The sequence below is a fragment of the Pelodiscus sinensis genome, chromosome 8, assembly GCF_052426305.1.
Source record: "Pelodiscus sinensis isolate ZL-2025 chromosome 8, ASM5242630v1, whole genome shotgun sequence".
Classification (NCBI taxonomy): domain Eukaryota; kingdom Metazoa; phylum Chordata; order Testudines; family Trionychidae; genus Pelodiscus; species Pelodiscus sinensis.
The window spans coordinates 35,887,072-35,914,889 of NC_143059.1; the positions used below are offsets into that span (position 1 = coordinate 35,887,072).

Sequence of the window (27,818 nt, forward strand, 5' to 3'; positions counted from 1 at the left end):
CTGGGGAGCTGCTGGGTTGGTCCCGCAGTGCCGCTCCTCGGCGCTACTGGACCAACCCGGCAGCACCCCAGCTGCTCTGCCCCAGGCGTCCTGATTCAGCCGCTGCTGGTCAGTTTCAGCAGCGGCTGAATCAGGACGCCTGGGGCAGAGCAGCTGGGGTGCTGCTGGGTTGGTCCAGTAGCGCCGAGGAGCGGCGCTACTGGACCAACCCAGCAGCACTCCAGCTGCTCTGCCCCAGGCGTCCCCAAGTCAGCTGCTGCTGAAACTGACCAGCAGCTGACTACAGGAAGCCCGCGTCAGAGTTGCTCTGCCCCGGGCTTCCTGGAATCAGCTGCTGATCAGTTTCAGCAGCAGCTGACTTGGGGACACCTGGGGTAGAGTAGCTGTGGTGCTGCTGGGTTGGTCCCCACAGCGCTGAGGTGCGGCGCTGCGGGGACCTACCCAGCAGCGCCCCAGCTGCTTTGTTCCAGGCGTCCAGATTCAGCCGCTGTTGAAACTGATCAGCGGCTGATTCCAGGAAGCCCGGGGCAGAGAAGCTCTGCCTCGGGCTTCCTGTAGTCAGCCACTGGTCAGTTTCAGCAGCGGCTGAATCTGGACGCCAGTTCCGACTTACGTACAAATTCAACTTAAGAACAAACCTACAGTCCCTATCTTGTACGTAACCCGGGGACTGCCTGTACCGTGCTATTAGCCCCTGGCAGGGTTTGAGCTTTTGTCCCTCAGCCACAAAGAGCATCGTGACTGATTCCCAGGGGTCAGCCTGAGCTGCAAAAACAATCCTCTCCAGGTCTCAGCTGGGCTCTCAGGCTGTCAGGAAAAGGGGGGACCGAAACCCATTTGGAGCTCCTCATCCCCCTTTGCTGTCTCTGGCAATGTTGATGTCACCTTTCTTAGTATGTCTGGTTCTCTCCCTATCTGTTCTGGTCTCCTTTCACTCCACTCTCTCCTCCCCATCCCTTCAGGGAGGATTTTCTTTTAAAAGGCTCTAGGGGCACGTATAAACTACATCCCTCTGTCGAAAGAGAGATGTAAATTAGACATATTGAAATTGCAAATGAAGCCAAGATTTGAATTTCCCGTGTTTCATTTGCATAATTGCATCATGTCGTTCTTTCGAAAAACACTATTTTGAAAGTGAAACCATAGTCTAGACGCAGTTCTTTCGAAAAGAAAAGCCATTTTCGAAAGATCCTGTACTAAGGATCATTTCTTTAGTTTCTTTTGGAACTTGAATGTAGGGTGGCTGACACTGGCCAATCCTTGCTGAAATTCCTTACAGACTGAACTCTGGGTCTCCAGTACTGCTATGGGAGTGGAGGTTTCTTTTAGATACTGGAGAAGGGCAGTGAAGTGAAGCCTACCCATGATTACACCAGCAGCAGTCCGCAGCCCAGCAGTTGGGAACCTCTATATAAGGGAAGTAATCCAGTTTGCAGCTATTCATTTTTGGTTACTGTTTTTTTTTTTTTCCTTTCTGAAATTTTCGAGGTTTGATTTCAGCTTAAAGTTGAAGCATGAGGGAAAACTGAAAAATTACACTTTTCTCATGTAAAAAAATTCTTTTATCCCTACTTTTTAAATGACCAAGGTTTGAAAGTAGATAGTTAGCCTGGAATAACCCCATTTGTGGGAGAGATGAGCACTGTATGGGAGGGATGAAATTCTTTTTGATTTAAGTTATCAGAGGGTTAGGCTTTTTAAAGAAAATCATATATTTGGTTGTGTTTACTAAGTTTATTTACGGCATGGTTACTTTGGGGTCTGATCCACCTGACATTAAAGTCAATGGAAGTTGAATCAGTTACTTGCCATCTCACTAAATTGATTATTCAGCTACATTGCTACATTGCTTAGGAGAGTGAACTGGATGGAGAAGAGTGCTCATGCAGATCGTGTGTGTGTGTGTGTGGGGGGGGGGGGGGAGATAAGGAGTTCTTGCCATGTACCTAATAGAGAGATATCTCTTTAAGACACTTATGGATGGGGGGGGGGGGGGCATACCAGCCAGTTGTTTTCTGAGTCATTGTTGCTAGTCAGATTTAGCACTGCCACACCCAGAAGTTTCTGGCATTGGGTGTGGTAGTTTGGAGGTCTGCTCTAATAGGTTCTGTCTCTGTTGCTGGTGTCAAACTTCATGAGCAAGCAGGCATGGAGGTTGTTTTTCTAAGGCCATGTGTTCTCTGTGAGACTCTGAGCTCAGGAGCAGAAAGCAGGCTGTTGTCTCTTGTTCCTGAAGCAGATTGTGATGATGTCTGCCAGGTAAGATGAGCAATGTTAATTGTAGCAAGGGGAAAGTGGGAGGGTAATAACTTCTGTTTTGGTTGTATGTTTTGAATGTTGTTTGGTTTTATCCAAAATGTTCTAGTTAACTTTCTCCGTTAGTATTATTCTATGCTTTTCTTTAAAGGTTGTAATGTCAAAAGTTATTTCTATGTTGGTATTCTCAGTTTTTGTATTTGGTTGTAACTGAGTTTTCTTTATATCTGAATACTTGTAACTTAATGAATTAATTAATCAGTTTGCTGGCTGTGTAGCAGTGGTCCACAGCAGAGGAGGAGTCTGCCTAAATTCCAGCTGAGGATTTGTACAAGCAAATAGAAAGATGGTACAGATCATCATATGGGCAGATATTTGGTGACCAGAAACACTAATGTAGACTTAAGTGAACTAAACCTAAGCTTTTGGGATCTCTCAGTTTCTTCTTACTAAGTTTTGTATGGACTGAACTACTCAATTTTTCTTTGGTTTTCTCCTTATTTGTGTTTGTTGTAATATAAATGTCTGTGGGTTATAAAATAGCTGTGCTATGTTGTAAAAATTAGATTTATTGTTTGTTTTTTGTCATAAGAATTTATAAAGTTATTTAATTAAATTAACTTCTTTAGTTGCTTTTGGGATTTGCCTGTGGAAATGCTCACATTTAGGATTTTCAGTGAGAATTGCACAAAGTTTGAAATCTGGGTCTTCCTCTACTTTTCTATGAGATTTTTTTTAAAGGCACTGGAAAAAGTCTAGCCCACCCAAGGTTATAATAGTACCTGGAGACCTTAGAAGTTCTGTAGTTGGGAAAGAGGTGCGAATAATCTCTGTTCATACTGTCAATTTACTAGTTGATAGCTCCTCTTTTGGAGGGCTGTGGCTTTTACTGTTGTAACGTTATTTGGAGGTATTTTAACTGAAGAGTGACTTTAGATTAATACATCATTTTTTAATTCAGATATATGCAGTTAGCTTACTAACATATATTTTTAATAATGTTGTTAGGAACAGAAGTAATTAAATCTTTAAACACAGGTAGGCAGAATATGGTAAAAGTTGTACTGTATTGGCACTGTGGCATAAGATCAGTTCACCTCCCTGGATGAAGACCCACTGAGAGAGCCTGAAAACACCTCAACTACCCTGATGAATTCACTTACCTGAATCTGATAGGGTATGTCTACACTAGCCCCCTAGTTCCAACGAGGGAGGTCAATGTAGGCATTTGAACTTGCAAATGAAGCCTGGGATTTAAATATCCCGGGCTTTATTTGCATGTTCCCGTCCGGTCGCCATTTTTAAATGCCACTAGTCTGGACTAACTGCCCATGGCTACACGCGGCAGTTAAATGGTAATTCGAACTAAGTCCTTAGTTCGAATTACCTGTTACACCTTATTCCAGGGGGAGTAATGGGTAATTTGAACTAAGGACTTAGTTCGAATTACCGTTTAACTGCCTCGTGTAGTCATGGGCAATTAGTCCGGATTAGTGGCATTTAAAAATGGCAACCGGACGGGAACATGCAAATAAAGCCAGGGATATTTAAATCCTGGGCTTCATTTGCAAGTTCAAATGCCTACATTAGTCTCCCTAGTTAGAACTAGGGGGCTAGTGTAGACATACCCATAGCTATCAGCAGTGCCTGAGTTCCTTCTGTACCATTTCACCAGGTGCAGCTGTAGGTCTGGGTCCAGGCTGAGACTATCAGCTCTTGGTGATCCGAAGAAAATTTACCTGTTAAGTATAGGATATTGTAACCATTATCTGTGAAGGAAAAGGGGAGTCAAGCTGTTTTCCTTGTTTAACATAAATGTCTGTGAGTTTATCTTACAGTTACTCTTTCTCTCTCCTGTCAGTGACCAAATGGGTGATGGATCCTAATTCAGGAAAACCCCATACCTGCAGGATTTTAACAGGGGTCCTTTAGTAGTTATTTAACTTTCCCTCATTACACTTAGGTCAGCTTTCTATTCTCACTGGAATGCTAATAATAGCCAGTGACCACATTTGTGACTACAGCATAGCCTTTTAGATGGCATCATGCAAAACTGAGCAGTGTAAGTTTTAAGTGCCAGTCTCATGAACATTTTCTTTACTGAAAATCTAGTAAATAGAATTAATGACCTTCCTGTTAGCATACTTTGGAGGCCTCATGCCCAGTGTGGCTGATTTATTGAAGAAAATAATTTAAGCTGTATAGTTATCCCTAATGTGATTTTTTTTTAGAGACCTTTAGACTGGTTGCAATCTCATTTAAAGTAAGTATTGAACTTGCTGTAACCTCTGATGGAAAGGTCAAATTTCACATTTAGTGTTTTTCGATATTAAGCAGTAAGTGAAAGTATCAAATTTCAAAATTCTACCCCTTTAGGAATATACAAAGTAATGATGTTTCTCTGTGTGTGACTCTCCTATTGTAAAGCTGTATATGTTAAATTCTAGATGCCAGGTGAATTTAACAAGTGGGATTCAGCTAAAAGACTGACATAATGGCAACAATAACATTGTATTTGAAAGCTATAGCAAGAAGTTGTGTGGATAGAAAATATTGATTTCCAAGTACACTAATATATTCTAGAGAATAAAAGAATCATATGGGTTTCCAATAGAAATATGCAATTGAATGATGCTTATTGATAAAAATGACTAACATTTTAATGCTAATACTTTTCATACTTCCTGTAAGGATATTGCCACAGATCAAAACACTTCTTTTTTCTTCATCGCAAAAGAGTTTGCCAGCACACTGACATAAGCTTTCTTTAAGCGGTTACGACAAAGTTATACTTTCTGGCTTTGTCTACATTACATGGTTCGCCGAAAGAGGCAATGCAAATAAAGCGCGGATTAGTATTTTCTCGCACTTCATTTGCATACTCTCGTTCCGTTTTTGCACAAAAACAAACAGCGTGGACGTTTCCTTTTTATGCAAAAATCCCTTTCTGTGCAAGATCCTTATACCTCTCACGGAGCTTCTTTGATGACCTTAGCCTTCTCATTTAGTGGTTGTAGTCTTTTTCCCAAAACATGAGGTCCTAAATATCTCTTCCTCCAAGAAAACTCACTTTGAACTTTTGCATCACAGCTTGGCTTCCCTTAACCTTCTTAGGGCTTCATCTAGTCTCAGAAATATTTGGCTCCAGAAGATTAAGAATCAGTCCATAGGTCTCACAACCCATAATATTGAGGATGATAAACTTAGTCTTTTGTCTCCCCTGTTACATCATCAAGCAATATATAGAAGCAGACATATTCTCCATAGACATGTTCTTGTTTCCTTTTGAAGTTCAGGTTGATGCATCCTGTTGTAGCGTACTGATTCCTTGTGTGGTTGAAGAACTCAAGAGAGTCTTCATCTCTATAACTGTGGGTACTCACAAAAGCTTTTCAGGATGGTAGGTCCCTTCTCTCGACTCCAAAAGACAGCCAGGCCCAGCAAACAGTGCCTCAGGAGCACCTTGACCTCTTACAGTATATTCACATATAGTGCTTTGCCTGGATCAGGGTCTCATCACCAATATAATGCTGCCATTCAGTATTCGCAGAGAGTGCAACAGAGCAGGTCAGGTCTCCATAACTGCTTCTTTATTAACTTTCAAAATGACTTTCAGGAATCAGACTAAACTTCCCTCTTGGGAATACATGTTTAAGAACTTCTAAAATAATTCTCCTGAATGCCCAGAATACAACAAAAATACTTTCAGCACAATAAAAAAGCAGTGCTTCCAAAATGAGAATATGAAGACTATGAGAGCATATCTTGGCCTCTTAAAATATTATTAGCAAATCTATCAAGGTGGCTTGCTTTTATGCAATGCTCAAAAAAGTGGAAAGGTGGCACTAGAGTAAAAATCAGGAGATTGCTTTCAGAGAAATCAGCCAAACACCTGGTGCATTTTAAATCTGACCATATCCTGTTGAATACTTGTGACATTTACCATATGGTGTTGGGCAGTACTTTTGTATAGCATGGAAAATGCTGTTAACAGCCTAACAATATTTACCTAAACTATAAGCCTGGACCAGTAACTGCTAACATAGATGGCTTCAATCAGTTGCCAGTGGGTAAAACTCAGAAATCACTTCTCCACTTCAAGAAGTGGTCCTAACTTTAGCTAGAGTAGAAGGCACTCTACTGTCAGCTAAGCAGATAATTCAGTGGACCCACTGAAACCTTTTTTCTGTCCCAGGTATATCTAAGCATTTAATGGCCCAGCTGACAGTATCTTTGGACTTATGCCCTTATTTTCACAAGTATTTGGAACTAAAACTGTGAAGTTCTTCACTGAGCATCATGAGTCATAATATCTCACAAGGCAAGAAAGTTAACACTGGAGGAACTACACAGAACAAATTCTAGGTTACCAGTATAAAAACTCTGGCCAGAAGTTATGTCAGGTAGCCACATGCCAACAACTAAGACTATGGGTCTCCAGTATCTGACTATCACCCTGCGAATGGGCAGGTTCAGACTACATAATGTTGGCCTCTTTCTTTAATTGGTGTTCCTTAGATGGATGCCCATTCTAAGTCATTCTGGCCAAAGTATCTCATCTTTAACTATTGAGAAGTTTAGTTTCTCATTTAACACATGTAGACTGTCTGAGATTGTGGAATTCCAGCCCCTATTGAGAGCTAGTGGGCATCTGCGGCCTATCACCAATCCAGGAACAGGCTAGCGGAGAGGGCTTTTTGTCATTTAAGAAGGTACCGGAGAAAGATACTAAAGGATCACTGCACATGAGGCTGTCTTGGTTCTTGTGTGATTATAGAACAATCTCTCAAACCCCCATTATGGCATTACCTGTGGAACTACTAATGAAGCCACTGATGCATACACACTTGTTTTTCTTGAAACATTGTCTGAAGAAACAATAGTCAACATTGAGAAAATATGGAAAACAATCATGACCACCAACTGGACGATTTTTGTCTTCTGAAGAACCTGAGTTAGATCCAAAGAACTAATCTCTGACAGGTGATGGTCGATCAGCAGGTGCTACTCTTCCTATGAGTCACCCATGTTCAGAGTTAGAGGAAGTTAAGTCTGCTTCTGGTTGGATCAGGTATTCCAGTGGACCTCTCTAGGAACTTGCCTGGGAGATTTCTGCTTTTTCTGGCTATGCCAGAGATGTCTGCTCCACAAGACATCACAAACGCTGTTTCTGTTTGAATTCATAGATAGTATGTGGGACTGACTTGGGGCAGAATAATCACCTTTTTTAAACACACAAGGCTGGATAGTCTACGTCCACCTCTAGTTCTAGTTCCAAGTTGCACTTCTATAAACTGTGATTCTTTCTGGCCAAGCAACATCCATGGCCCTGCATTACGCTGGGCTCTTGACTGTCCCCCCTTTTCTCTACAGCATGCCAGGACTTGCTGATCTTGGAAGTCCTGGCATGCTGTAGAGAAAAGGGGGGACAGTCAAGAGCCCAGCGTAATGCAGGGGAAGGTGGAGCATGCTGGGAGCCCAGCATGTGGCCCAACTGGGCTTCAGGAAGGGCAGTGGGAGGGATAGCAGGAACCAGGAAGCCTGGTGCATGGCTCAGTTGGGCTGCCCAGGGGAGCCAGGAAGCTGGGTGAGGACAGCAGCAAGGGGGTCAGAAATCACCTTTCCTTTTATGGCAAAATCCCTCAGCTGGGTCCAGTCAGATCCCAAAGGAGCTGGAGCAGGAAGGGCCAACCTGTACTATACTGAGCTGTTGACTTTTTCCTATCAATGAACTTTTGTTGAACTTTGTCAGGGAGGGATAGTATCCTTGGGTTATTTTTGATTCCTGATCATTGAGTATAGTTATTTTAGGATAATCCTAATACATGTATTCTGGGCTATGGATTTTGTTTTGTTGCTGAGGGCTATTTTGTAACTTTATGAAAAAGCAGTTGTTGTGACCAGATCTGGTGGGTTGCTCTCTAAACAGTCTTGGGTGACTGTTTAAAAAAAAAAAGTTAAACAATGGAGACAGCTCATATATTTTGGGCAGAATTCATTTAGGCATTATCCTGCTACAAGTTGTCCTTGGATGTCCCCTTGCAGTCAGGCATGGTTCCTCACATGAGTCGTGCCTCAGTTTTCTCTCACCCAATGGTATAAACAAGTATAAGCTGGCTTTCAGTTACTAAAGAGCACTCCCTTTGGATCTTAACAATAAAAAAAATACAAAGTAGAAGTGAGACCTTCACTCAATCACTTTGGGAAAACCACATATCTGGGTTAGTCAATCTGGCGTCTTGCTTCTTTAGCCAGCAAGCAATATTACACTGAATTCTTTGTCTGGATTCAGAGCAAGCATGTCACTTTTTCATGGTTAAGACCTTAATTATCTGGCAACACAATTAAACTGAGAATAACTTTTAAAGAAATGTCCTTGAATATCTGGGGTTAGGTTGGATGAGTGAAGCTGAGGTAGCCATGCTTGTGGGCATGTCTAGGGCAAGTTCTAAAGGAGAGCCAATCAGAGTGGAGAGATTTACGGCAGTCAGACTAGAGATGTGTGTAATCTCTCTGTAAAAAGGCAGCCCATCCTGAAGCACCCACCATTGGCAGACTAGAGAATAATAGGTATACCCAGCCCCCATTTGCCTTTAATCCCCATGGAATGAACACCAACACCTCAGAGAAAGGGAACATAGCTAGAGCTGCTCAGTACCATAATACACACCAGCTGCTTGCAGTGGCTACTTGTGGATCTTGGCAATTGTACATTAGTTTATTGTAATTTATATTGAGACCAGCCTCAGTCCACTGGATTGGAGAGTGAAAAGGTGACTTAGCCATCTTTCCAGACACTCCATTGCTGAAGTGTGTTGTGTGCACACTTTGCTACAGCCAAAGAAATAGCCCTGGATGTCTTAGCATCCAAAAAGTGGAATATTCTGAGACTTGCCCTATTTTGGACAAATAGGCAATTCCCTGTACCAGAAATCCCAATGAAAAACAGGGGATTGAGGGAATTTCTGTATACGTGAGGTCACTTCATATCAAAATTGGGGGCTTCTGCAGAACTTATATGGAAGTAACTTCTGTGAGTTCCACAAAACGTATAGTTTGCAGTCCTGGTTATTACCAAAAGGTGGCACTACAGGACAACAAAAACTTTCAATCTAAAAAAATCTATGTAAATACCTTAAAAATTAATGTAATGTGACTGTGCATGCAATAACTCATTAACAATCTCTGTTGCTGTTCTTTGTTTTATATTTAGAAACTCCTATTTTCAGTTATTAAACTAACATTAAAACTGCTGTATTGATGGTGAGACGAAAACTAAGAACTCAGAATCAGTTGCAATATTTGCTGTCTACAGTTATTCAATATTGAATTAACTTCTGGAATACATTTTTTATAACTGACTTATTAAATGAAAATTGAAGAATGTTTGCTTTTGTGCAACAATAAAACCAGTTATGGGAAAAACATGATTTTTGCTCACAAAAGGATTGGTCAACTGATCAATTGAGTAGACTTTATAAAAACAACATGGTTTTTGTTTTTGTGGTTGTTTTTTTTTGGCATTACCATTGGTATTTTCGCTTGTGCTTTCTCTGTCCAAGCATGGGATTAACCAATACTTCATTTTGATTAGAAGTTCAGGAGTTTATTTACACACATAAACTAGTGCTAATGGTTTTTATCCTGCAAAGTCCGCATATAGAATGATATTGATAATCTCATCCATGATTGTATCAGTAAAGTAATGTGTACCGTGCATTCTGTCTTGAGTTGGACTCTCTCAGCTCCCAGCTGCTACTTGTACCCCATTTCCTTGGGTCACTGCCTTCTACTGAATGCATTATGACATTGCCTCAGTTCTGACCTGTATTGTCTTCGAGTGTGTTATTTTAGGGCAAACATACCCCCAATGGGCAATAAGCTCTGTAAGACTACTCAGAAATGACTTTCTGTGACAGTTACAAAATTTGCATGTGTCATATGGTCCCATCAGGTTCAAATTCCGTATATACAGGCAGTCCCTGGGTTACGTACAAGATAGGGACTGTAGGTTTGTTCTTAAGTTGAATCTGTATGTAAGTCGGAACTGGCGTCCAAATTCAGACGCTGCTGAAACTGACCGCCAGTTCTGACTTACATACAGATTCAACTTAAGAACCCCAGGCTTCCCCAAGTCAGCTGCTGCTGAAACTGATCAGCTGCTGATTCCAGGAAGCCTGGGGCAGAGCAACTCTGCCTCGGGCTTCCTGGAATCAGCCGCTGATCAGTTTCAGCAGCGGCTGACTTGGGGACGCCTGGGGCAGAGCAGCTGGGGTGCTGCTGGGTTGCTCCAGTAGCACCGCTCCTCGGCGCTACTGGACCAACCCAGCAGCACCCCAGCTGCTCTGCCCCAGGCGTCCTGATTCAGCCACTGCTGAAACTGACCAGCAGCGGCTGAATCAGGACCTGGGGCAGAGCAGCTGGGGTGCTGCTGGGTTGGTCCAGTAGTGCCCAGAGCGGCGCTGCAGGACCAATCGGCAGCGCCCCAGCTGCTCTGCCCTAGGGTCCAAAACAAAAGTCTGGTCTGCTGGGGGGGGCACACTAGCCCCGTTCGTAAGTGCGGATCCGCCATAAGTCGGATCCGCGTAAGTCGGGGACTGCCTGTATAGGCTAGCTGAGAGGACATTTATTGATTGACTTCTCACACTTGATCAAGGGGAACTGGTATTTAAGGTATCCTACACTTCCCATCATAAAAAAAGTTCCTTCCATATTTTTTGAGAGGCTAAAACACCACCATTGTTGGCAAAACACAACCATTGTTTACAACAGGTTTTGGAGATCTGTCCGGGAAAAAGTACAAGGGGCAAAAAGTCTTTTTTCTTTGTTTCATGGAATTGTATGTTTTAGCTTAGCAGAGATAGAAACGTTGAAATTAACTGTTTCCATTTTGTCTTTTTGCATTGTCAGCTATGTTTTGAGACTATGCCAAAAATAACTGGATATTCTTTTACTAATTCACATGTTTTTAATTGAAAAAGGAAAAAGAATGCTCATGCCACCTCCAAAGCAAATGCACTAGGAACCTTGACAGCAGGCAGCCTCTTCAGGAGAGTAGGAATAGAACATGGCTGGGCTGCTCCAAAAGTTCCACACTGTTCTCAGTATGCTGTCTGAGTTGCTGTCCTCCAATATATGTAGACGATCATGTGCTGAAGTAGTGCCCTCAATTTCAGGAGCCAGAGCAGGAGAGAGAACAAGCAGGGACTGCAGTAGCACAATCTCCCCTCTTTTCACTCCTCCTCACTAACCTGGATAATAGCCACATTATGTCACCAACTCATGATGTGCTGATGATTCAGGATTTAAACCCTCTCAGTTATGAATTATGCAGGGATGTTTGCAGTTGCACATCATAAGATTTCTTTATTACTTTTTCCTTTTAACAAAGCCTAATAAATTGTACCACAGTACTAAATAAAAAGAATATTATTTAGATTGCTAAGCAAAGTTCTTGAAAATTAGGAAATGCCAGAATATATATTTTCCATGTACCCTTAGTGCTCTACCCCCTGCGACTTAAATACCGTGCTACAATCTAATTGCCTGATTCAGTGTACAGGATGGACCTTTTCAAAGGGCATACAGGGAAAACAATGCGGCTGTGTCTACATTGGCACCCCTTTCCGGAAAAGGGATGCTAATGAGACACTTCGGAATTGCAAATTCCGCGGGGGATTTAAATATCCCCCACGGCATTTGCATGAACATGGCTGCCGCTTTTTTCCGGCTCGGGGTTTTGCCGGAGAAAAGCGCCAGTCTAGACGGGATCTTGTGGAAAATAAGCCCTTTTCTGGAAGATCCCTTATTCCTACTTTCAAGTTAACCTACTTTCAAGTAGGAATAAGGGATCTTCCGGAAAAGGGCTTATTTTCCGCAAGATCCCGTCTAGACTGGTGCTTTTCTCCGGCAAAACCCCGAGCCGGAAAAAAGCGGCAGCCATGTTCATGCAAATGCCGCTGGGGATACTTAAATCCCCCGTGGAATTTGCAATTCCGAAGTGTCTCATTAGCATCCCTTTTCCGGAAAGGGGTGCCAATGTAGACACAGCCTGCTAGAGTAGAAGTTTTGGTGCAAGGGCTGTGATTTAGTGTTGCTTTGAGGCTCATGTATGTGTGTAGAAGAAAATAGAGTGTGTAATGTTTGGTAACTGAACCCCTGCGAGTGTAATTGCAAGTGTATTTGGATCAGGTATATAAAGTGTATAAGAGCCATAAAAATATTACACAAATATCTGAGATATGGTTAGCTAGTGGGTCTGTGGTTTTGGGGGGGGGGGGTTGTTTTGTTTTTTGTTTAATGAGAGGATGAAGATTCTACATAGGCAAGCAGAAAACTTATGGGAAGTTCACCTGCTGACATAAAATACATTATTCATTAGCAGCTGTGCATTAACTATTATAGGTCCATTTGCAGCTGCTGGAACATATGTATGGGTAGTTACACAATGAACCCTTTTCTTTCATAGGATAAAATCTGCCAGAGAAGCATAGCTCCTGATGGAGGTTTTATGGGTACCTTGCCTACATCCACCTGACCTGCATGCGCCTGAGATACACTCCTTCAGGTTTGTGTGAAAACTCATGAATTTTCAGTAATATGAATAACAACTAGCTATGACCCAAACCTCAACATTCAGAAAGATAGATTCATCTATCTGAGAAATTCTGCCAGTTTTTAGAGATGCAGAATGCTTTTAAGAAATATCAGTCAATAAAATTGAACTGTGGCAACACTAGCAATTGGTTACAGTGACAAGCAATAAGTGAATACAGTTTTAACTGTCTAGTAGTCAAATTCAGCAACTGGAAGCAGAGATGATCATGTGTTTGGTCATCTCTCCAGGAAAAGCTGGCGAGCATTCTATGTGAGAAAGGTCCTGGAGTGCCATGAATCATCCCTGAGTCAGAGGGTTCTGAGTCCAATTAGGCTCAGTGTGAATAGGGTTAGAACGCTCAGACTCACAGGTGACTCCTCAGGTTCTGGGATGACTCAGCAAGCTCCTACTCAGAACGCTCATCAAACAGAGCATGATTTGAAAATAACTGCCATACGTCCTGAGTTATGGTACATTACATTCTATGTAGCTAACCATAGCAGAACTGTATGGCTACGTCTACACTGGCCACAATTTCCGGAAAAGCCATGCAAATCAGGTAAGTCAGGATAGGGAAATCCGCAGGGGATTTAAATATCCCCTGCGGATTTAAATAAACATGTCCGCCGCTTTTTTTCCGGCTTGGGGAAAAGCCGGAAAAAAAGTGTCTAGACTGGCGCGATCCTCCGGAATAAAGCCCTTTTCCGGAGGATCTCTTATTCCTACTTCAAAGCCGGAAAAAAAGTGGTGGACATGTTTATTTAAATCCGCGGGGGATATTTAAATCCCCCGCGGATTTCCCTATCCTGACTTACCTGATTTGCATGGCTTTTCCGGAAATTGTGGCCAGTGTAGACGTAGCCTAACTGTATAACTGTGTTTATATAGCTAACCATAGCAGAACTGATAACAGAATATTATCAAATTGTAATATAAAACAATACATACTTCTCCAAGTCCAGTGTGACATTTTCATACATGCTGGCAGTATGGGAAGTATGCTGAAAGGGAAGTATGCTGTTCTAACTTCAATGATTTTAAGCTATTGAAATATTTAGCTTAAGGTCTGTTCAGAGAGGATTTAAGAAAGTAAAAAGAACTGAGATATATAATGTTTTATCATCTTGTTTGATGAGGAGACTGTACGTTACACTTGAAAATTATTGAAAAGCTTGTTTCCTGTAATTCCTGTGATCAATTTGCTGAACATCTGCCTTTCCTTTGTTTTATTTGTGCAAATTTTATAATTTAACTCTCCCTTTCCATAGACATGGGACTAGAGGAAAGACTTGCCTGAAATCTCTACAAGTACTTTGAAATCTTAAGGGGTTTGTTTTAAAAATAAAATAAAAATGCTTTTTGTGTTTTGCATATTCTTAAATTATACCAATATGTGTTAAACAAATTACAATCCTTGTATCGAAAGGTTATTTATAGTGTAGAAATTATTCCAAAGAGCGAGCAACAGCCAGATTCTGAATCTGTTTTTGCAGTAGTGGAGGAATGCTGACAGAGGGGAGCAGGAGGGCAATTGTCCTAGGGACCAGTGATTCAAAAGGGTCCAGGGCTCCCAGCCTCCACTACCAGAGCCACAGGCCCTTTAAATCTCTGCCAGACTGCTGTATTGCACGCTCTGGGTGTCTCTGAGAGCTGTATAGGAAGTGGGGCTGTGACGTGGTATATTCTGGGTGGTGCTGAGGGCTGGTTGCCTCAGCCCTGCCCCTTTTGCCCAAGGCCCACACCTTTGGAGAGTGTGGAGCCAAGGCCCCCCACACTTTGTTCAGGGACTTTGCAAAGTCTGTCAGCTCCCTCCACTAGTGTAATTAAGATCAGAAGCTGCCACAGAGTTGGCTTTTGAGCTCATTGGCAAAATGCTTATTGACTTTGGTGTGAAAAGGATGAGGCCCTTAATCTCTCTTTCTAAACATTCTTTTCGTTTTAATTTGAGGTGTAATTAGTGGTGAAGGAACCTTCAGATGTTTGCAGGCTCTCTCTTTGGTAACGAATACAAAAAGTTAAATGCTCTTCCAGGATTTATCCAAGACCTGAACATTTTATGCACAACTTTCCTGAGACTGTCTTGATTTTCTCCCTTTTTATAAAGTTTTTCATTACCACAGGCCTGTTTTCCATTGTGGCATGCCAATTTCAGTCCCGTATGATTTCAGATGAGCATGGATACTCTAGGACAGGGGTGGGCAATAATTTTTGATCAGGAGCCACTTCAGAAATTTTGGAAGTGGCTCTGGGCTGCCTTGAAAGAGGCAGGACATCAGGCAGAAGGGGCTGGGCCAGGACACTTCTCTGCTTCCCCATCCACAGATCCTGGTGGGGGGGGGGGAGCACGCATTGAACGGCCAGCTGTTCTGAACAGCTGGTGGTTCCCTCTAGATATCCATGGTCCTGACAGTGGGAGGAGACTTCGTGAGCTCCCCTTGCCCTGAGGTTAATCAGGTCCTGGGGGAGGGAGAACATGCAAAGTCTCTCATTCCCTGCCCCCACCTTGCAAGGGAGCATTGCATTTAGAATAGGGATCTTAGGGATCGGTTAATTGAATAGTCGATTAACCTCATGAATTTTTATCGGTTAGTCAACCATTCTATAGTCCCTGGGCAGCCCCTGTCCGAGGGGGAGATTTCTGAGCCCCTGGACCCAGTACAAGTTGGAACTGAGTGAGCTGCCTGCTCACCTGGCTCTTAATACACTTTAAATGCAGAGCTGCAGCAGGGGTAGGTCCAGGACCCAGTACAAGCTAGGACTGAGCTGGGCTGCTGGCCAGCCTGCTAAAAAATGTATTGGGTAGAGGTGGTGGAAAATGTGTATACTATGTAGCATTAACCTATAAGCTTTTGCTTATTAGTTAATTGTTTAACCAACTATACCATTACATCCCTAGTTTAGAGTTAACTGCCAGCTGAGCAGTGGCACACTACTTACAGAGGCAGGGTGGAAGGAAACTTTGTGCACTCACCTCACCCTCAGGCCCCTCAGGGTTTGGGGGTGGAGTGAGCATGTGAAGTCCTGGCAGGGCGGGAGGAGACTTCATGTGCTTCCCCTCTCCCCAGACCCTGATTGGCCTGAGGGTGTGGGAGATCGCTAAGTCTCTCGCTCCCTGTCCTCTGGCACATGGGGCTCAGAGTCAACTGCCAGGGTTGACTCTAAGTGCTGCACGCTCCCCCGTCCCTAGGCCCTGATCGGCCTGGGGGCAGGGGAGTGGCAGGGCCTTCATGGGCCGAATCAACCTGCTTGGCAGGCTGGATCTGGCTCTTTTGCTTCACCCCTTCTCTAGGAGGTGCTTGCTGGGAGCCCCCCTTATTGCTGCTCATGCTGGAATACAGTAGCAGGAGCTGGTGTTAAGTAAACTGGATCATACTTTATGACCTATGCCACTACAGAGGGATAGAGGAAGATTTCCTTTCCTTGAACTGCTACTGTGGAAAGTCGGGGAAATAAGCCTTCATGCCATTCCTAAAGATCAAGGCAAATGTACTGCAGTTGTGAGTATGGGCAGCGAGTGAGAGGAATTGGGAGTTGAGATGGATGAAGACACAGGACTCTTCTCATTTTATCTGAAACATTTCTGCCGCTGGTATAATTAGCTCTATCAATACATAATCTTGCATTGTAAACTTTTTATCATTTTCTGCTTTTGGGATAAGGGCTTGCAAAATTAGATGCATGTCTATATAAGTGGTGAGTAGGTTCTGGGTGCACGGTTGTATGTAGCAGTTTGTGGTTCTCTCTTCTGGTGGTCTATACAGACACAATTCCTACTAACTAATAGTTTATCCTTCATAACCTCAATAGAATTGTAAGGTTTGGTGCATATAAACTACATCTAGAGCCTTTTATCGTCACAGTTAACAATTCCTAACAATTCCAGATACTGTATGTACACTGAAGCAATTCCCAAGGACACTTACACATATAGTACATTTTTACTTATGGGCATTGCATCATCTGTTGAAACCATAGTTTCTTTTACAGCACTTTGAGTAACCGTGTCCATAACCTTTTAGGACACAAGCTTGGATCTTACAAGATCCACATGCCAATCTCAAGAATTCATTCTCTCGCTAGTGGCAATTCGGTGTTTGCCAGTCTGGCTCCACTGCTGACTATTGTAATTTATATCTGTCTGGCAAAGTCAGCCTACTTTGAGACTGTGGTTACTAATCTGCACCTTGTTTTTTATCAGTAGTAGTTATACATACATGGGGTATGCTCTCAGTGTTATTTATCTGGAAATAAAAAATTTTTGGAAATGAAGTCCTTACTTTTTTATTTTTCTTTGCTTTTTGTGAAAGGACTAGTTGATTGAAATAAATGTCCTGTCACTCCCCAGATTTTTGGTCCCTTCTCTAACTTCAGTACTCTCAACCAAGTTATTTTAAATTTTACACTACAAGTTTATTAAGGTTAGATTTTGTTAGTTTTTAAAGTTTTAGTTGAAATTAGACAAGCATTTTGAGGACTACAAAACAATAACAGAGGAAGCGTTCAGTTCTAACTTTTCTAAAGCTTATCAATGTTTTAATCTAAAGCCTGTTGTAGGCAATGGGAGTCTCTGTTACTTTTAGATGACCTTTAGATTCTGCTTCATATTGTCGTCCTTTAGGAGAGGGATTTTTTTATATATATTTTAGTTTTTTGCTAAGTGTAGGAATTAAAAAGATACATAGAGCTAATAGTTCTACAATCAGAAATATATTCATATTAAAAATGTTTATAATATAATCTGCCCTGTGTTTGGCTCTAGGATTTGCTTCTGCTACTGTTAGCCATATCTAGATTTTTTTTTTTAACTTTCTCATGTTCACTAATTTTAAACCACTCCATTTAAAATTTAAATCTTATAACACTAGAGATGTTCCAGAGAACTGTTGAAAGCTAAAACAGGCAGTCCTTGACTTTACAACGTTCCATCTTTGACAGTTGTCACGTAATTTCTGAATTGATACTGATTCAATTTACAATATTGGCTTCAACTTCATGACACTTGGTTCCATAATGGAGTGGATTGCAGTTCTGTGTTATGTTTTGACTTGCAATGCAGTTTTCACGAACCGTTTGTGTCATAAGTCTAAAGACTACCAACAGTTAAAAATTAGGGCTGTCAAGCGGTTAAAAAATTAATTGCAATTAAAAAATTTAATCACGATTAATCGTGCACGTTACCCCTTTGAAATACTGCGGTGGCGTTTCAAAGGTGCAGCGCTGCGGAAGCCCAGGATCAGCTGGAGTCCTCCAGCTAATGCAGCTGTGTTGCTTGTAATTATTAGAACTCGAAGCACTGGCTGTTGGGAATCTGGAAGCACAGGAAACAGGAAGGAGGGGGGAGGAGATGGGCCAGGCCTGAGAGAGAGCTACAGAAGGGAGCAGCAGCAGCTTTGTAAAGAGATTTCACCTTTGGTAAATAAAGGCCTGTTGAAGTTTATTACTACCTTGCTTGCATGATACAACAAGCTGCCCCTTTGAAATGCAGCGGCGGCGTTTCCAAGGGGCATCACTGTGGGAGCCTGGGGTCAGCTGGGGACTCCCCGTCTTCTCATGCACTGCCCTTTTGAAGCACCAGAGTGGCACTTCAAAGGGGCAGCAACACCTGTGATTAATGCGTTAATCCTGCCTTGCATTCATCGCAGGCGTTAATGCACATCAGTTGACAGCCCTATTAAAAATGTTGATCAGAGTAAATATAAACTAGTGAATGAACATTGATCCTGAGAAAAATCATTGTAAGGTTGATATATGATGAAATCCGTAAAAACATTAAAGGATTGTAGCATATATTTAAAGTCTCTCCAGAAAGTTTTGGAAAAGTGAAAAACCATGCTTGTTAGATTAACAGATCTGTTTCATAAAAACTAACTTTCAACATAACATACCTAGGCTTCTGTAAGGCATTTGTCATAGTGCCACATGATAGGACAATAAATAAGTTATGATAAAAAATTACATAGCCCATTTTAAATGGATCAACACCTTGTTAATTGATAGATTTCAAACAGTAACTGTAAATGGGAAATGGCACTGGCCAAAGGGAATTGTAGAAAGTGGCAGCCAGTATGTGAGCCCCTTCACCTCCAGGCACTGCCCCCACAGCTCCCATTGGCCCAGAACAGAGAACCACTGGGAGCTTCAAGGTGTGGTGCCTGCAGACAGTCAATGACAGCAAAGTATTTCACAGCCCACAATCAGATTATCTTGATGGATTACAAAGTTGTGTTCCACGGATGTAGTGCATTAAGCAACATGATCACATATCTGTCAAGAGTTGTTTGTTTTCTCATCTTCTCCCCTAGTGGAGAAGTGCATGGAGTGTGTAACAGGGCAGCTGCCCTGTACTGGCCCCTTAAGAGCCAAACCCCAGCCTGGAGCAGGCCCGGGGAGTTCAGCCCATCTGGGCGGCATTGGCCAATTAAGGCCCAGCTGGGGGCTATAAAAGGGAAGGGCTGCCTTCAGCCAAGGCAGTGTGAGCCTGGCTGCCGAGGGAGCAGGATGCTCTCTGGAGCTAGGGCAGGGCTAGAGAGTCAGGCTGGGCCAGGACGCTTGGACAGCCAGCCAACCGGCCAGCCTGCTAGGCCTGCGGCAAGGCTGTGAGCCTGGCTGCCGAGGGAGCAGGACGCTCTCTGGAGCTAGGGCAGGGCTAGAGAGTTAGGCTGGGCCAGGGCGCTCGGACAGCCAACCGGCCGGCCTGCGGACAGGCCTGCTGGAGAGACACCAAACCCCCGGAAGGGGGGCTCAGAGCGAGTGACTTGGGCACTGCCGGAGGGCAGTGTGGCGAAGAGAGCAACGCGACCAGAAGATTCCAGAGGGGAAACGCCACGTGAGCGGAGGCCCATGCGGGCGGAATGGACTGATTCCGGGGACAGACGATGGACTCCCGCTACGGTGGTGAGTGACCCCCTCACAAGTGGAATGTCCTGTTTTGGCCATGTCTTTTTGTTTTGTTTAAATGTAAGTATATCTGCTGCTGTATAATTTTTAGTGAATGCAAGGTCAAAGAAATGTGCCTTGTATTTGGAACAAAGTTGTGAGGTTTGTGATGTTCCTTAACTCTTGGCTGAGTTCATTCCACAGTCTTGGATCACCCCATTCCACTGTCTTGGGTCACACCCACAGAAAGTTCTGTTTCCCACACAGATAAGCTCTAGTGCTATTGCTGAAAATTTCATTGTGCTAGAGGACCGTAGTTGTTGACCACCATCTTCATCCCAGAGCTATAAGCAGTCTTTTAGGCTGCATCTACACTACACAGTTATTTTGGAATAAGCTTTTCTAGAATAGTTATTCTGAAATAGCTTATTTCGAAATAGCACTTCTCCACTATAGGGAAGTCTCAAAATTAATCCAATGCAGGTTTCCCTAATGTAGATGTGATATCTTGATTTAGAGCCCCACAATGAATAACTTAGAATAGCCCTGGTGAGGGGCTATGTCAAAATAGCAGAAGTGGAGCGTCTACACAGCCCCTATTCCAAAATAACTATGTAGTGTAGACATAGCCTATTTTGGAATAGGCATTATTTTTCATGGAATGAGGTTTACAGAAGTCAGAATAAGCTGTCCATTATTTTGAAATTATTTCATAATAACGGAATGGCTGTGTAGACACTCACATAGTTATTTCAGAATAACAGCCGTTATTCCAAAATAACTTTGCTGTGTAGACACACCCTTAGAGACTTTGGGCCTAGGCTATGGAGCACTTTTGAAGATAAGGAGTGAGACATTAAATATGAATCTAGATACTGTGGAAAGGGAGTGAGGAGAATGAAGGACATGTTTGATATGTTAGCAGTAGCCTGTGTGGCTGAAGACATGCACTGCATTGTTCTGAACTAGTTGGAATTTTTGCTTAAGGTTAAAGCTTCATACCCAGGTTTACTGCATTGCTGTAATCTACCCAAGAAGTGATGAAGGCATAAGAAATTGAGGCCAGGTCATCATCTGTCAGGATAGGACAGAGTTTCCTTGAAAGCAGATTTAGTAGAATTATTACATGCAGTTGCTGCTATATAACAGCTCAGTATCAGTGAGGAATCCTAGAGTAGGCCTGAATTGACACAGTGCTGGTATGTCATTTCAACTAACAATGACTGCAACAGTGAATGTAAGCTCTTTAAAATATTTTCCTCTGAATTGTTGTAAGTTCAGCAGAGATACTGAAAATATCATAACACTGCTTGTGTGCGCTGGAATAAATTTCAGTGCATGTCCAGTTTGTCTCTACAGAAGTACAAGAGCACCCCTATTAAGTGGAACGGGATATTGTTTCACCAGTGGGAAACAGGTTTTAACCTTGAGCAAAAAGCTCTAATTATTAAGCTTTACTAAATGCTGCTGCGTGTCAGATTTATCACAGCTCTACAAGATGCTTTATTGCTGTAAATAAGCATAATGATTTGGCCTTCTTATAGGAGCACACTTTCCTATTTAGTTGCAATTAATTATTTTGTATGTTCCCATTAAGGCATGCTTACAATGCTACAATTGTAATTAAGGTCACAAATTGCATTGTGTGGTTAATTCCCTGGGCTCTGAGAGAGCACCTATCTTTCCTAGCTAGCTAGTAATAGTAAACCCAATAGTATGCATGTTTGCAAGGGTTGTTGGCCCAAATAGCGTAAATAAAATCATCAGGAGCAGGGAATTAACTGCCAGATAATTTAGCTGGTTCACAGCCACATTTCAGACAGATTTCACTTAATTGGAAAACTAACCTAGATTTTCAGTTATATAAAGAAGCCCCTAGAAACTTGGGACTCCGTGTAACATTAAATTGCAGTTCCTACAGATTCTACAGGTTTTTCTGTGAAAGCGTCAAAGATACTCTGAGGTAGCTGTGAATTGTTACTAGAAGAATAAGTACAAATTGTAGAGTGAGATAGTAGAAACGCATGTTGAGGAGTAGCTGGCAACCTCAGTGGAAAGCTACCACTCAGGCTCAGGAAGTCCAAAAGTAGTGGTAAGGAGTCTCCAGGTTTATCAGTAGACAATAGATTCACTTTGAGTCCTTATGGCGCTCTCAAGGCCTGACATAGTCCCAGTTAAGGCCAATTGTTTCTGGGTTGGTGAGGGCTATAGTCTTTTACTATAAAATAGCTATATACAGAAAATTCTAAAGCAGGGATGGGCAGTAATTTTTGGCTGGGGGTCCACTTAAAATTTTTTTGAAGTAGTCCCGGGCTGCCCCTGAAAGGGCAGGGCCTAAACCCTGGGGTTTCCCATCCACAAACCATGATTTTTTTCTGTCCCCCCCCCCCCCTCCCTTCCCACTAGGCACCTATGTCTCTGTCAGGGTGGGAGGAGGCTTGGCATGCTCCCCTACCCCCAGGCCAATCAGGGCCTGAGGGCAGGGGAGCATGCGAAGCCTCCTCCTGCCCTGCGAGGAGTGCACGGCACTTTGAAGTGCCATGCGCTTCTTGCGGGGTCGCGGCAGGGCAAAGGAAGCTGATTGGCCTGGGGATGGCGGAGAGTGCTCCAAGCCTCCTCCTGCCCTGCCCTGTCCTGCACGGCACACATGGCACTTCAAAGTGTCACGCATTCCTCGCAGGGTGGGAGGAGGCTTTGCGCACTCTCCTTCCCCAAGGTCAATCAGGGCCTGGGGACAGGGAAGCTGCGCAAAGCTTCCTTCACCTTGCCCCCATGCTGCGCGAGCGTACGACACTTTGAAGTGCCGCACGCTCCTATCAGGGAGGGGGGGAGGGCAGAGGAAACTTCACGTGCTCCTCCCATCCCCAGGCCAATCAGGCGGTGTGCTCCTTGCAGGACCCTAATTGGCCTGCGGATAGGAGAGTGGCAGGGCCTCCGCGGACTGGATCAACCCATTTGGCAGGCTGGATCTGGCCCGTGGAAGCCTTTTTTCCCACCCTTGCTCTAAAGTTAGGCTTGTAGAAAAGTCTAGTGCTGAGCACATGCACGAGAGTTCTCTTCACTTTCTGTGAATTCAGGGATGAATGTGCACTTCTGCAAATATATTAGGGTGATGACTCCCTCTTGAGAGAACTATCATGCATGCCGCGACTTTTCAAAGCAGTTCCTCCTATTTGATGGCTAGATGCCATATCTGGAAAGATGGAATGTATAGAAGCCCTTGAAGAACAAAGTTTTCTTCTGTTGAAAGTTACTGCACTTGGTTGTGTCTTTTCTAACTGCTAGCATTTCTTGTTTAAAAAGGAAGATTGCATTTAAACTACAGCAGTGAAAGGGTTAAGTTGTGGTAATGGTATATAGTCAATTGATTTTTAATGATTCTCACATAACACAGAATTCTAGATATCATAAATAAAGCTTCTGGCTTCAGACAGTTGTGCTGTTCTTTACCAGTGTTTGCTTTTGTAATCATATTTTCATTTTTTCAATATAAAATCCCAGAATAAGTTTAGTACAGAAAAGATTATTATGAGTAGGATGGTTTTTAGCCACTTTTTCTTTCTTTCTTTTTTTTTTTCTTTTCAAGACTCAAGTTCTCAGACTTGGCTGTGGATCTGAAGAATAAATTATTTTGAGAATCAAGCAGTGAAAGTTGAGGGCAGGAGTAAGTGGAAGTGATTGACAAGAGAATTGATTACCAAGTGTTCCATAGAATAAAAAGGTTGGAAAAATCAAATTCTAAGCACTACTAACTGCCAAAATTTCTATTATGAGAATCAGATATGAAAACTATCAGATATAAATTTGCTTATGATTTTTCCAGATTTTTAACACATGGGATTTTTAATGTTTTTTTTTTTTTCAGTTGAATGTCTTGTTTTGAATCATGCTTAGCCTAAAATACAGAAATTTTGTGGATGTTTTAGCTCGAGAAATTTTGGAAATATAAAGGTACGAAAACTATTCAGAAATTTGTCAAAACCATTAGGTAAGATATTTGGGGAAAAAATGCCATGATCAGGATCTTCAGCTAGGGTATGTCTAGACTACATGGCTCCGTCAACAGAGCCATGTAGATGAGTTTACTAGACATAGCAAAATGTCTAAACTCATCTACATTGCTCCATCGACGGAGCCATGTAGTCTAGACATACCCCTTGTGTAAACTGGCATATGTCCACTAATTTCACCAGAACTATACTGGCTTATGCCTTTATGGCCTAGCCATGTATTTTATATCTATTATGTGATTATTTCCACACTTCCCAGAAAAATTCTACCCTGATACGATATTTGGCATCTGAAATTTTAGTAGGACTATTTTAGTATGAGGGAAGTTTAAAAATGGGTGAAACTGGGCTTACAAAAAATAGTGGCAGCCACAAGTATGAAAGAACTATTGTTTAGTAATTCAGATAGAACTCATGCACACCAGACCTCCAGCCAAAGGAACTATAGCCCACTGGACACATTCCCTTTTGCTCTCAACCCAGTCTGGGCCACTATTTAGTAAAATTTCAAACCCCTGTAGTAGTTTTTTGAGAGTAATGTATTTTAGCTATTATGTATCATATCACCCATGGTAATAACATCACTTCAAAAAGGCAGTTATGTCTAGACAAGAAGATAAATTCTTTCCCATCATTTATTAAAGAAGGTTTGATACTTGTTACTATGATCCTTTTGTTCCTTCAGAGTGCCTGTCTGCCTGGTTACAACAATAAATTTTTGAAACCATAATTAGCATTATAGTCCTAAAGCTTAAGTCTGGCCAAACGGGAGTCGACAGAATGACCACCAGTCCCATTTAATATCTAACTAGCAGTTGTTCTACCTTTATTTCTAGACACTACAATATCAGTTAATTTATTAAATTTGCATTTGAAAAGATTGTTTTAGCTCCTGTTTAAAACTGCAAAAAGTTAAACTTGAAAATGGTGCTATTAATTAAGCAGGATAATAAATTTGGTCTGTTGCTAGAAATGCTAGTCCAGGAATAATAGAGGACAAATTCATTAATGTTTTTGAAGGATTCAGATTGTATGGTGATAGGGGAGCTATATAATTATTTGGATAGGAAGATTAGCTGCTCTAGAAATAGACTTTCTCTTGAGAGCTCTATTTGGGGCCTACTAAATCTCCTTTAACATCACCTTAATAATGGGTCTCAGGAGGCCCTTAAAAAGTATTATTAATGTTTTAACCCAATGTTTCTCAAACTAGTCCATGAAACCACTCTGAGAAACCTGCCAACTGGCTGCTCCTATGTGTTTATTTACTGGCTCCGCAGCCATGGAGCCTCATGGCTCCCATTGGCTCCGGGTCACCATTTGCAGCCAAGGTGAGCCATAGTAGCAGCCCAGCCTGTGCTGTTTTCCACTGCTCCCCTTTGCTGCAAACACCAAACTGGAGCCAATAGGAGCTGTGAGGCACCATGGCTGCCGAGCCAGTAAATAAACATGCTGGAGCAGCCAGTTGGCAGGTTTCTCAGGGTTGTTTCATGGACCACTTTGAGAAACACTGTTTTAACCCATTAATTTGATTTCTGAACCCAGATGTCAGCAAATGGGTTTTTTTTCTCATCATTTTCAGATCCCTTAGCAGATAAGAGTTTAGGATGGAATAGATCTTGGTGCTTTCTCCTTGTTACTTGTTTTATTTATGTAAAGCTCGCTGTTTTATTCCTCCAAAAGCAGTGAATGTAAAATGCTTGTATTGGGCTGACCTCTCAACAGACAAATAAAACCCTTCTTGATGGGTGGGAGGGAGTAAAGTCTTAATTTTTTTTGTGAAACAACTAAAAAACTGTGCTTCAGACACCAGTTTATAATGCTAGTGATCAGCTGCATTCTTGGTAAGGAAGACTGGGAGCACATTACACTATGATCTACATTGATATCCTATTGATTTCAAGATGATTATTAAGATATTTGTATAGACCTTACATTAATTGAGGTCTGCTTGCTGAAAATGCCATTCATTTGATCATGTAATACTGTAGTTGATCCAAACAGAACAGAGGAACTCAGGATAGTACTTGCTAGATTTCCTCCTCCTCCCCCCCCACACTCCTTTTTTTTTTTTTTTTTTTTAAGGATTGCTGTTAAGGCCTTCTGTGTTCTGTACCCAAAATAGTTTTATTTTGTTGCAAATTCCATCTTTGTTCACGTGAGATAGAAACATGAAAATTGGTATAATTGTGGTGTAGGGTATTTTACATAACATAGTTTAATGGGCTTTTTGTTTACATTTGTGTGTGATTGTGTGATGAGTAGATGCAGTTGTTTATTACTTAGTTTTGAAGGTTTGTTGAAGTTTGTTAAAGGCTTTTACATTTCAAATAGGCATTTTAATCTACTATACACATCGGCTACGTCTACACTGGCCCCTTTTCCGGAAGGGGCATGTAAATTTCAGCAGTCGTCGTAGGGAAATCCGCGTGGGATTTAAATATCCCCCGCGGCATTTAAATAAAAATGTCCGCCGCTTTTTTCCGGCTTTTAAAAAAGCCGGAAAAGAGCGTCTAGACTGGCCCCGATCCTCCGGAAAAAGCGCCCTTTTCCGGAGGCTCTTATTTGCCACTTTGAAGTAGGAATAAGAGCCTCCGGAAAAGGGCACTTTTTCCGGAGGATCGGGGCCAGTCTAGACGCTCTTTTCCGGCTTTTTTAAAAGCCGGAAAAAAGCGGCGGACATTTTTATTTAAATGCCGCGGGGGATATTTAAATCCCCCGCGGATTTCCCTACGACGACTGCTGAAATTTACATGCCCCTTCCGGAAAAGGGGCCAGTGTAGACGTAGCCATCTAATATTGATCCTAATGTTTGGAATTCTGTATGCTAGTACTAAACAAAGAGATTAGCTACTAGTAACTGTACCCAGAATGCACTGTGAACTCTCAAGCAAAATTGGGTCCATAGTATTTAGAGAATGTATGAAATGTTGTAATTTGGGCAATTCCTATGTCTCAAGAAAATAAACTGTCTGCCCTTGCAAAGTAAAAGAGACAAAGTTTTCTTCTGTTCTAAGATAAAATGGCTCTCTTGGTACTATTAGCTGAAATGGATGTCATACACAAGAATGCCTATGCTGCACTGGTGTATCTGAGAACAAGCTTTGTCCTAATGATTGAAATTAGAGGCATAAATGTTAATTCCATTAAGATACTGCAATTTAAACTAGTAGGTTACACTTTGCATTGTGATATTTTTTGAGGAAATGGAAACATCATTTAATTTCATAAACCTACAGGGTGCATCTAGACTGGCAAAATTTTCCGCAAAAGTTGCTGCTTTTGCGCAAAAACTTGCCAGCTGTCTACACTGGCCACTTGAATTTGCGCAAGAGCACTGACTTTGTAATATACAAAATCAATGCTTCTTGCGCAAATACTTTCACACTTCCGCTCGGGAAAAAGCCCTCTTGTGCAAGAATACTTGCTCAATAGGGCCAGTGGAGACAGGGAAGAACTGTTTTGCGCAAAAAAGCCCCGATGGCTAAAATGGCGATCGGGGCTTTCTTGTGCAAAATCGTGTCTAGACTGGCAACGGATGCTTTTGCCCAAAAGCACTTTTTGCGCAAAAGCATCCATGCCAATCTAGACGCGCTTTTGCGGAAATACTTTTAACGGAAAAACTTTTCCGTTAAAAGTATTTCCACAAAATCATGCCAGTCTAGACGTAGCCACAAGGACTACTTTTGACTGCAGAGGAACTATTGATTTTGCTTGGCTGTACAGAATTACCTAAAATTATCTGTAAAGCATTCTTGAAAGTCTTGCAGTTTCCATACTAACAAGCATTTTCAAAGATTAACCTTTCTTGCAAAAATTTAGATGTGTGGGAAAAGAATAGCCCTCAAATAAATGAAGCTAAAATAGTGAACGTGAAATTACTATTTAATAGACTCTCAATACGAGCTAAATCCAACATCTACTTTATGCAAATTTAATTACCCCCATTATGCTATAATACAAGGAAATGCTGGTCTATGAATGACAACTTTGATAAAGTTCAAATGGTCTACTTCACTGACACATACTAAAGAACTTACTTAAATATCTTAAAAACTCCTACTTTTAGACCTTTTATG

At 42.1% G+C, this 27,818-nt stretch overlaps 1 long non-coding RNA gene across 1 annotated transcript in view; it reads left to right on the plus strand.

Moving 5' to 3' along the window:
• The first annotated feature begins 2,101 nt into the window (after positions 1-2,101).
• The window catches only part of LOC142830501 (uncharacterized), a 33,691-nt gene continuing 7,974 nt past the window's right edge, over positions 2,102-27,818 (plus strand). Inside the window, exons 1-2 of the long non-coding RNA XR_012905798.2 lie at positions 2,102-2,259; positions 12,725-12,823. This is a non-coding gene — a long non-coding RNA (uncharacterized LOC142830501). The remainder of the gene's footprint in view (positions 2,260-12,724; positions 12,824-27,818) is intronic.